We start from the raw sequence: 12,106 nt of genomic DNA, 5'->3' as shown, positions 1-12,106 counted from the left end.
TCATTTACCTACTCAAGGACGAGCAGGAATTAAGCTTGGGGGTGCTTGATACGTCGCCAACGTATCTATAATTTTTGATTGCTCCATGCTATATTATCTACTCTTTTGGACATTATTGGGCTTTATTATCCACTTTTATATTATTTTGGTACTAACCTATTTACCGAAGGCCCAGCCCAGAATTGTTGTTTTTTTTGCCTATTTTAGGGTTTCAAAGAAAAGGAATATCAAACGGAGTCCAAACGGAATGAAACCTTCGGGAACGTGATTTTCTCACCGAACATGATCCAGGAGACTTGGACCCTACGTCAAGCAACCAACAGGGAGGCCACGAGGTATGGGGCGCGCCTACCCCCCCCAGGCGCACCCTCCACCCTTGTGGGCCCCTTGTTGCTCCATCGACGTACTTCTTCCTCCTATATATACCTACGTACCCCCAAACGATCAGATACGGAGCCCAAACCCCAATTCCACCGTCGTAACTTTCTGTATGCACGAGATCCCATCTTGGGCCTGTTCCGGAGCTCCGCCGGAGGGGGCATCGATCACGGAGGGCTTCTACATCAACACCATAGCCTCTCCGATGAAGTGTGAGTAGTTTGCCTCAGACCTACGGGTCCATAGTTATTAGCTAGATGGCTTCCTCTCTCTTTTTGGATCTCAATACAAAGTTCTCCCCCTCTCTTGTAGAGATCTATTCGATGTAATCTTCTTTTGCGGTGTGTTTGTTGAGACCGATGAATTGTGGGTTTATGATCAAGTTTATCTATGAACAATATTTGAATCTTCTCTGAATTCTTTTATGTATGATTGGTTATCTTTGCAAGTCTCTTCGAATTAACCATTTGGTTTGGCCTAGTAGATTGATCTTTCTTGCAATGGGAGAAGTGCTTAGCTTTGGGTTCAATCTTGCGGTGTCCTTTCCCTGTGACAGTAGGGGCAGCAAGGCACGTATTGTATTGTTGCCATCGAGGATAACAAGATGGGTTTTTTATCATACTGCATGAATTTATCCCTCTACATCATGTCATCTTGCTTAAGGCGTTACTCTGTTCTTATGAACTTAATACTCTAGATGCATGCTGGATAGCGGTCGATGTGTGGAGTAATAGTAGTAGATGCAGGCAGGAGTTGGTCTACTTGTCTTGGACGTGATGCCTATATACATGATCATACCTAGATATTCTCATAACTATGCTCAGTTCTGTCAATTGCTCAACAGTAATTTGTTCACCCACCGTAAAATACTTATGCTCTTGAGAGAAGCCACTAGTGAAACCTATGGCCCCCGGGTCTATCTTCATCATATTAATCTTCCAATACTTCGTTATTTTCATTGCTTTTATTTTACTTTGCATCTTTATCATAAAAATACCAAAAATATTATCTTATCATATCTATCAGATCTCACTCTCGTAAGTGACCGTGTAGGGATTGACAACCCCTTATCGCGTTGGTTGCGAGGATTTATTTGTTTTGTGTAGGTGCGAGGGACTCGCGCGTAGCCTCCTACTGGATTGATACCTTGGTTCTCAAAAACTAAGGGAAATACTTACGCTACTTTGCTGCACCACCCTTTTCTCTTCAAGGGAAAACCAAGGCAAGTGCTCAAGAGGTAGCATGAAGATGTTGATGGAGATTGCCCTCTCCCGATGAGAGGAGCGTGGATAATGATGATGGCGATTATTCCCCCTTCCGGAGGGAAGTTTCCCCAATAGAATAGCTCCGCCAGAGCCCTAGATTGGTTCCGCCAAGGTTCCGCCTCGTGGTGGCGGAGTCTCGTCCGGAAAAAATGGCTTATGATTTTTTCCTCATCGAAAGACTCCATATAGCAGAAGATGGGCATCAGAGGGCCACAAGGGGGCCCACGAGGTAGGGGGGCACACCCAGGGGGTATGGCACGCTCCCACCCTCGTGGGCAGGGTGTGGCCCCCTGGTGAACTTCTTCGCTCAGTATTTTTTATATATTCTAAAAATGACTTCCATGAAGTTTCAGGACTTTTGGAGCTGTGCAGAATAGGTCTCTAATATTTTCTCCTTTTCCAGCCCAGAATCCCAGCTGCGGGCATTCTCCCTCTTTATGTAAACCTTGTAAAATAAGAGATAATAGGCATAAGTATTGTGACATAATGTGTAACAACAGCCCATAAAGAATTTGGCTAGCATGAGGGGGAAAGGCAAGCTCAATCATGTTGGATGATCCATGACAATATAATTTATCTCAGATGTAAGGAAACATAACCCATTACGTTGTCTTCCTTGTCCAACGTCAACTCTTTAGCATGTCATATTTTAATGAGTGCTCACAATCATAAAAGATGTCCAAGATAGTATATTTATATGTGAAGACCTCTCTTTCTTTATTACTTCCTATTAATTGCAACGATGACCAAAACTATGTTTTTCAACTCTCAACAACTTTTATTCATCATACTTTTTCTATGTGAGCTCATTACTCTCCATAAGATCATATGATCTCTTTGTTTATTTTTATTTCTTTCTCTTTTCTTTTATTCACTCAAGATCATGGCAAAATAATCAAGCCCTTGACTCAACACTAATCTTTATCATATATAGCTCACGGACTCGACTACAAAGAGGGATCATAAAGCAAAACTCAAAACTAGATCATACCAAAACTTCTATTCTACTAGATCAAGATAATACCTAATAGGATCGAACTAAGAAAAATGGTAATGAAAGGAGATGTGGTTGGGATACGATACCGGGGCATCTCCCCCAAGCTTGGCAGTTTCCAAGGGGAGTGCCCATACCCATGTGATTATGTCTCCTTCGCTGGTGAAGAAGGTGGGGTTGTTGATGATGCGGGCTTGTCGTTCATCTTCCAAGGCATAGGCTCACCATCATAGAAGGATGATCGAGTCTCCGGGATCCTCAAATCTGCAGCCAAACTCATCCTTTTGAATCTATATTCATACTCACAGTTTTGGTTTTGCAGGTCATAGATTTAGGCTTGAAGGTGCTCGATCTTCTCGTGAAGCTTGAAGATGGTCTCTCCAATGTTCTTGGCATCCAGCTTGTGGTTGTTGGTGAACTCTGCGATCATCATGTGGTTGGAGTTGAGTCCATGTTCCACCATCCCCTCGCACTTGAAAACTTGTTGCTCCATTGCTTCGAGCCTCGTCTCCACGCTTCCGGTCCCCTTCGGTCCCTCAACATCGCGGATGTGCAGCAACCCATCACACATCTCAATGGTTTGAGGGTGTCGCAGCACCTCCGCGAGGTAAGGGTTGATAACCTTCTCAAAGAACTTGTCCTTGGGGGCGCTTGGAGACGTCATGATGATCTAGATCTGTCAGAAAAACAGCTCGAAACAAAAACAAAAGATATTTGCATGATACAGGAGTCAAAACCTTCGGGAGATTATATAATGAATTTTTACCGACCAAAATACGTAACGTGCAAGAAAACGGAGTCTGGAAAGCACACGAGGTGCCCACGAGGTAGGGGGGCGCGCCCAGTAGGGTAGGGTGCGCCCTCCACCCTCATGGAGACCTCGTGTCCTTCCCGGACTGCTTCTTATTTTTCTATTTTTCTAAATATTCCAAAACGGAAGAAAATTTCCATTAGAAATGTTTTGGAGTCGGTTTACTTACCGTACCACATACCTATTCCTTTTCGGAGTCTGTAGCATTTCGGAAAGTGTCCCTTATGTATTCCTCCAGGGTTACGATTTCAATAACATTGGTTTCAACATTTATAGGATTACCTCAGATATAATGTTTAATTCTTTGACCGTTCACCACCTTTGGATTTGTGCCTTCAAAATTGTTGATTTTTGTGGCACCAGAACGATAGACCTCCTCAATAACGTAAGGACCTTCCCATTTAGAGAGAATTTTTCCTGCAAAAAATCTTAAAAGAGAGTTGTATAATAATACATAATCACCTACATTAAACTCACGCTTTTGTATTCTTTTGTCATGCCATCTTTTGACTTTTTCTTTAAACAACTTGGCATTCTCGTAGGCTTGGGTTCTCCATTCATCAAGTGAGCTAATGTCAAATAACCTCTTCTCACCGGCAAGTTTAAAATCATAGTTGAGCTCTTTAATAGCCCAATAAGCCTCATGTTCTAGTTCTAGAGGTAAGTGAGATGCTTTTCCATAAACCATTTTATATGGAGACATACCCATAGGATTTTTATATGCAGTTCTATAGGCCCATAATGCATCATCAAGTTTCTTGGACCAGTTCTTTCTAGATCTATTAACAGTCTTTTGAAGAATTAGTTTGAGTTCTCTATTACTTAATTCTACTTGACCGCTAGACTGCGGGTGATACGGAGATGCAATTCTATGATTAACATCATACTTAGCAAGCATTTTACGGAAAGCACCATGAATAAAACGTGAACCACCATAAGTCATTAAATATCTAGGGACTCCAAACCTTGGAAAAATAACTTCTTTAAGCATCTTAATAGATGTGTTATGATCAGCACTACTAGTTGGAATAGCTTCTACCCACTTAGTAACGTAATCAACAGCAACTAAAATATGTGTGTAACCATTAGAGGCAAGAAAAGGTCCTATATAATCAAAGCCCCAAACATCAAATGGTTCAATAACAAGTGAATAATTCATAGGCATTTCTTGACGTCTACTAATATTACCAATTCTTTGACATTCGTCACAAGACAAGACAAACTTACGGGCATCCTTGAAGAGAGTAGGCCAATAAAAACCGGATTGCAATACCTTGTGTGCAGTTCTATCTCCAGCATGGTGTCCTCCATAAGCCTCGGAGTGACACTTGCGTAGGATCTGTTCCTGTTCATGCTCAGGTACACAACGTCTAATAACACCATCTACTCCTTTATAAAGATGTGGGTCATCCCAAAAGTAATGTCTCAAATCATAGAAGAACTTTTTCTTTTGATGGTATGTGAAACTAGGTGGTATAAATTTAGCAACAATGTAATTAGCATAATCAACATACCATGGAGCAGTGTGAGAAGCATTTATGACATTTAATTGTCCATTAGGAAAGCTATCATCAATAGGTAGTGGGTCATCAAGAACATTTTCTAACCTAGACAAGTTGTCTGCAACGGGGTTCTCAACTCCCTTTCTATCAATAATATGCAAATCAAATTCTTGTAGCAAGAGAACCCATCTAATAAGTCTAGGCTTAGCATCTTTCTTTTCCATGAGATATTTAATAGCAGCATGATCAGTGTGAATAGTTACTTTAGAATCAACAATATAAGGTCTGAACTTATCACAAGCAAATACAACTGCTAAGAATTCTTTTTCAGTAGTAGCATAATTTCTCTGAGCATTGTCTAGATTTTTACTAGCATATTGACTAACATTTAATTTCTTATCAACTCTTTGCCCTAGAACAACACCTATAGCATAATCACTAGCATCACAGATAATTTCAAAGGGTTAATTCCAATCAGGTGGCTAAACAATCGGTGCAGAGATCAATGCTTTCTTAAGTATTTCAAATGCTTCTACACAATCATCATCAAAGACAAATGGTATATCTTTTTGTAATAAATTAGTCAGAGGCCGAGAAATTTTTGAGAAGTCCTTAATGAACCTCCTATAAAAACCGGCATGACCAAGGAAACTTCTTATACCTTTGATGTCCTTGGGACATGGCATCTTTTCAATAGCATCAACTTTAGCTTTATCAACTTCAATGCCTATTTCAGAAACTTTATGCCCCAAGACAATACCTTCATTAGCCATAAAGTGGCACTTTTCCCAATTCAAGACAAGATTAGTTTCTTCACATCTCTGCAAAACTCGGTGAAGGTTGCTTAAGCAATCATCAAAAGAGGATCCATAGACGGAAAAATCGTCCATGAAAACCTCACAAATCTTTTCACAAAAGTCAGAGAATATAGCCATCATGCATCTTTGAAAGTTAGTAGGTGCATTACATAAACCAAAAGGCATACGTCTATAAGCAAAAGTACCAAACGGGCAATTAAAAGTGGTCTTAGATTGACCATCAGCTGACACAGGTATTTGAGAGAAACCAGAATAACCATCTAGAAAGCAAAAATGTGTATGTTTGGATAATCTTTCTAGCATTTGATCAATAAAAGGTAAGGTGTAATGATCTTTTTAGTATCCTTATTTAATTTGCGGAAATCAATTACCATCCTATAACCTGTAATAATTCTTTGCGGAATCAATTCATATTTATCATTAGGAACGACAGTAATACCTCCCTCTTTAGGGACACAATGGACAGGACTTTCCCACTGACTATCAGCAACGGGATAAATAATACCTGCCTCCAGAAGCTTTAGTATTTCCTTTCTTACGACTTCTTTCATCTTAGGATTCAGCTGTCGTTGGTGATCACGAACTGGTCTGGCATCTTTCTCCAAATTTATTTTGTGTTGACATAGTGTGGGACTAATGCCCTTAAGATCATCGAGAGTATATCCAATAGCAGCACGGTGCTTCTTCAGAGTTTTCAATAATCTCTATTCTTCTTGCTCTGAAAGGTTAGCACTAATAATAACAGGATATATCTTTTCCTCATCAAGATAAGCATATTTAAGAGTATCAGGTAACGGTTAAGCTCAAACACGGGATCACCCTTGGGTGGAGGAGGATCCCCTAGGATTTCAACAGGATAATTGTGTTTCAGGATGGGTTCTTGTTTAAAGAATACTTCATCTATTTCCCTTCTTTCATTCATAAACATATCATTTTCATGGCTAGTAAATATTGTTCTAAAGGATCACTAGGAGGTACGGCAATAGAAGCAAGACCAATAATTTCATCTTTACTAGGCAATTCCTCTTCACGGTGTTGTCTATGAAATTTAGAAAAGTTGAACTCATGAGACATATCACCCAAACCAATAGTAACAACATCCTTTTTGCAGTCTATCTTAGCATTAACAGTGTTCAAGAAGGGTCTACCGAAAATAATGGGACAAAAGCTATCTTATGGGGAGCCAAGAACAAGAAAATCAGCAGGGTATTTAGTTTTCCCACACAAGACTTCAACATCTCTAACAATTCCCATTGGTGAAATAATATCCCTATTGGCAAGTTTAATTGTGACATCAATATCTTCTAACTCAGCGGGTGCAATGTCATGCATAATTTCTTTGTATAAGTCAAAAGGTATTGCACTAGCACTAGCACCCATATCACATAAGCCATGATAACAATGATCTCCTATTTTAACTGAAATAACAGGCATGCCTACCACATGTCTATGTTTATCTTTAGCACAAGGTTTGGCAATTCTAGCGATTTCATTATAGAAATGAATAACATGCCCATCAATATTATCAGCCAAGAGATCTTTAACAATAGCAATATTAGGTTCAACTTTAATTTGCTCAGGAGGTGTATAAGTTCTAATATTGCTTTTACGAACCACAGTTGAAGCTTTAGCATGATCCTTTACCCTAACAGGGAAAGGTGGTTTCTGAACATAAGAAGTAGGAACAATAGGATCATTATAAGTGATAGTCTTTTCTTAAACTTTAATAGGTGCAGCTACTTTTACTTCTATGGGAGGATGATATTTAAACCACTTCTCCTTAGGGAGATCGATATGAGCAGCAAAAGATTCACAGAAAGAGGCTACTATCTCAGAGTCAAGTCCATATTTAGTGCTAAATTTACGGAAAACATCAGTATCCATAAAAGATTTAACACAATCATACTTAGGTGTCATACCTGACTCCTTACCTTCGTCGAGGTCCCAATATTCAGAGTTGCGTTTAATTCTTTCCAATAAATCCCGTTTGAATTCTATAGTCTTCATCATAAAAGAGCCAGCATAAGAAGTATCGAGCATGGTGCGATTGTTATCAGAAAGCCGAGCATAAATTTTTTGAATAATCATTTCTCTTGAGAGCTCATGATTGGGGCATGAATATAACATTGATTTAAGCCTCCCCCAAGATTGAGCGATGCTTTCTCCTTCGCGAGGCCAAAAATTATATATATAATTGCGATCACAATGAACAATATGCATAGGATAAAACTTCTGATGAAATTCCAATTTCAATCATTTGTAGTTCCATGACCCCGTATCATCACATAGCCTATACCATGTAAATGCATCTCCCTTCAAAGATAAAGGGAAGACCTTCTTCTTAATAACATCTCCGGGCACACCTGCAAGCTTAAATAATCCACAAACTTCATCCACATATATTAGGTGCTCATCAGGATGCTTTGTCCCATCTCCTGCAAAAGGATTAGCTAGCATTTTTTCTAACATACCCGAAGGAATTTCAAAGCAGACATCTTCATTTTCAGTAGGTTGAGGAGCAACTCTTTGCTCTACTGGTCGGTGTGAAGATACCCCGAACAAGCCCCTCAGAGGATTACTTCGCATAGTAACAAGTGACAGTAAATTTCAGCACACTATATAAATTTTTCCTCACCAAATTCCACCTACCAAAGGCGCTTCACTCCCCGGCAATGGCGCCAGAAAAGAGTCTTGATGACCCACAAGTATAGGGGATCTATCGTAGTCCTTTTTGATAAGTAAGAGTGTCGAACCCAACGAGGAGCAGAAGGAAATGATAAGCGGTTTTCAGCAAGGTATTCTCTGCAAGCACTGAAATAATAGGTAACAGATAGTTTTGTGATAGGATAATTTGTAACGAGTAACAAGTAACAAAAGTAAATAAAGTGCAGCAAGGTGGCCCAATCCTCTTTGTAGCAAAGGACAAGCCTGGACAAACTGTTATATAGAGAAAAGCGCTCCCGAGGACACATGGGAATATCATCAAGCTAGTTTTCATCATGTTCATATGATTCGCGTTCGGTACTTTGATAATTTGGTATGTGGTTGGACCGGTTCTTGGGTGCTGTCCTTACTTGGACAAGCATCCCACTTATGATTAACCTCTATTGCAAGCATCCGCAACTACAACAAAAGTATTAAGGTTAACCTAACCATAGCATGAAACATATGGATCCAAATCAGCCCCTTATGAAGCAACGCATAAACTAGGGTTTAAGCTTTTATCACTCTAGCAACCCATCATCTACTTATTACTTCCCAATGCCTTCCTCTAGGCCCAAATAATGGTGAAGTGTCATGTAGTCGACGTTCACATAACACCACTAGAGGAGAGACAACATACATCTCATCAAAATATCGAACGAATACCAAATTCACATGACTACTAATAGCAAGACTTCTTCCATGTCCTCAGGAACAAACATAACTAATCACAAAGCATATTCATGTTCATAATTAGTGGGGTATTAATGTGCATAAAGGATCTGAACATATGATCTTCCACCAAATAAACCAACTAGCATCAACTACAAGTCAAAGAATATAGCCATCATGCATCTTTGAAAGGTAGCAGGTACATTACATAAACCAAAAGGCATACGTCTATAAGTAAAAGTACCAAAAGGGCAAGTACAAGTAGTCTTTGATTGATCTTTGGCTGACACAGGTATTTGAGAGAAACCAGAATAACCATCTAGAAAGCAAAAATGTGTATGTTTGGATAATCTTTCTAGCATTTGATCGATAAAAGGTAAGGGGTAATGATCCTTTTTAGTGGCCCTATTTAATTTGCGGAAATCAATTACCATCCTATAACCTGTAATAATTCTTTGAGGAATCAATTCATCTTTATCATTAGGAACAGCAGTAATACCTCCCGGAGGATGAGAGGAGCGTTGGTGATGACGATGGCGATGATTTCCCCCTCCCGGAGGGAAGTTTCCCCGGCAGAACAGCTCCGCCAGAGCCCTAGATTGGTTCCGCCAAGGTTCCGCCTCGTGGCGGCGGAGTTTCGTCCGAGAAGATGGCTTCTGATTTTTCCCATCGAAAGACTTCATATAGCAGAAGATGACCACCGGAGGGCCACCAGGGGGCCCATGAGGTAGGGGGGCGCGCCCAGGGGGGTAGGGCACTCCCCCACCCTCGTGGGCAGGGTGTGGCCCCCTGGTGAACTTCTTGAGCTCATTATTTTTTATATATTCTGAAAATGACTTCCGTGAAGTTTCACGACTTTTGGAGTTGTGCAGAATAGGTCTCTAATATTTGCTCCTTTTCCAGCCCAGAATCCCAGCTGCCGGCATTCTCCCTCTTTATGTAAACCTTGTAAAATAAGAGAGAATAGGCATAAGTATTGTGACATAATGTGTAATAACAGCCCATAATGCAATAAATATCGATATAAAAGCATGATGCAAAATGGACGTATCAGATTGCAAAGGATCAATTCATAGATACCAAATGATAATATATCAAGGGAATAGTTATTATTACAAGAAGCTTCCATGATACGATATACATCGTGTCCATGGGCATGAACACAAAGTTCAAGGTCGACTCCCACTTCTTCAATGTATAACCTTCCATTCACCTCTCGCCTTTTCGAAAATGACATTAGTTGTTGAAAGTTTTACCTGGTGCAATACCATATAAGTATGACCCGTGAAATCTTTCGGGTTCACACCGATTAGGGAAGGCGATGGTTCAACCCATCGTGAAATCTTAGGAACATATACCACAAACTTCATAGTAAATAATACAATCTTGAAAGTAGAGCATCGTTCACAAAGCAGACGATACAATTTACCAAAGGCATTATGTATCCAAGGAAGGGCTCACAAGTTTAATGAATATGAAGAATGGTGTCGGACAAAATCCAACAAAGGATCTGGTGGTCCATAAGGGATCTGATGTGAGCATCGGTACTCAACTAGAGAAAGAAAGAATGCAAGGAGATCAGATTATAGAAACAACTGACTAGCTCAAAGCTCAAATGCAAAGGGATTACGAATTCCAAGACAAGGGATCAGAAGCAATCCTGTGATTAGGGATGGATAAGTTGTATAGTCTTAGGGGTACAATCAACAACAAGTTGATTGGTTGAGATCCAGCTCATGTTTAAAATTACGTCTGAGCCATAAGGATAATCCTAGGATTCGACTGATGATTGTGATCATTCACAACTTACTGAATCAATGGACTCAAAAATGATAGTGACAACGGATGCCAATAAGATTGCTATCTTATGGGATTAACTTACTGAAGCAAGCAAGAATTAGGATTGGTCGAGATCCAGCTTATGGGATTAACTTACTGAAGCAAGTTGATTGGTCGAGATCTAGCTTATGGGATTAACTTACTTCTTCAATGTATAACTTATGGGATTAGGGATTGCTATACTGAAGCAAGCAAGAATTTCAAGAGCAATAAGCTGCTGAGGATTTTTAGAAGATCGAATGGCATTTTTAAAGATTTTGTGAAAACACCTGAACAACTGGGGATGAACAAATCCCCGGTAAGTGTGAGAAATTATCCGTAGGGGTATTCATGTGGCAAAGAACAACATGGTAGTAAGCTCATAGGATTCTCAGAATATTGGAGAATTTTTCAGGGTATCAAATAATAATGAGGGCAACTGGGAATGAAGGTATGAACGACATCCATAAGGATTTATCGGTAGTCGGGAATTGCAAAAGCAGCGGGCATAAAGTCTCGAGAGAACATCGGGGAGTATCTTCGGCATCTTCTAGTGCAACTGGCGGTCATCGGTAATAAGGGGCTCTCCAGGTGGAAGTGATCATGAGATCCTAATGTTAGAGTTAGAAAAATTCATCCTCCCTGAATAGAACAGAGATCAGAGTCCCAGAGTAAGGATCGAGGAGTAAAAGATCCTAATACCACCCAAATGGCGACGTGGGCCCGTAAGACACACAGCCATGTTAGTAAAAGTTTTGAAATGTCTAGACTCAACTTCGGCCAAGGAGTGTGGAAGGAGGATTCCTACAGGCAGTCGGCTCTGATACCAACTTGTGACGCCCCCGATTTGATCTTACACTAATCATACACGCAAACGTGTACGATCAAGATCAGGGACTCACGGGAAGATATCACAACACAACTCTACAAATAAAATAAGTCATACAAGCATCATATTACAAGCCAGGGGCCTCGAGGGCTCGAATACAAGAGCTCGATCATAGACGAGTCAGCGGAAGCAAAAATATGTGAGTACAGACATAAGTTAAACAAGTTGCCATAAGATGGCTAGCACAAACTGGGATACATATCGAAAGAGGCGCATGCCTCCTTCCTGGGATCCTCCTAAACTACTCCTGGTCGTC

The sequence above is a fragment of the Triticum urartu genome, chromosome 3A (genome assembly GCF_056163025.1).
Source record: "Triticum urartu cultivar PI428250 chromosome 3A, HENAU_Tu73, whole genome shotgun sequence".
Taxonomy (NCBI): Eukaryota; Viridiplantae; Streptophyta; class Magnoliopsida; order Poales; family Poaceae; genus Triticum; species Triticum urartu.
The sequence above is the reverse complement of the archived record's forward strand: the minus strand, read 5'-3'. Positions refer to the sequence as shown.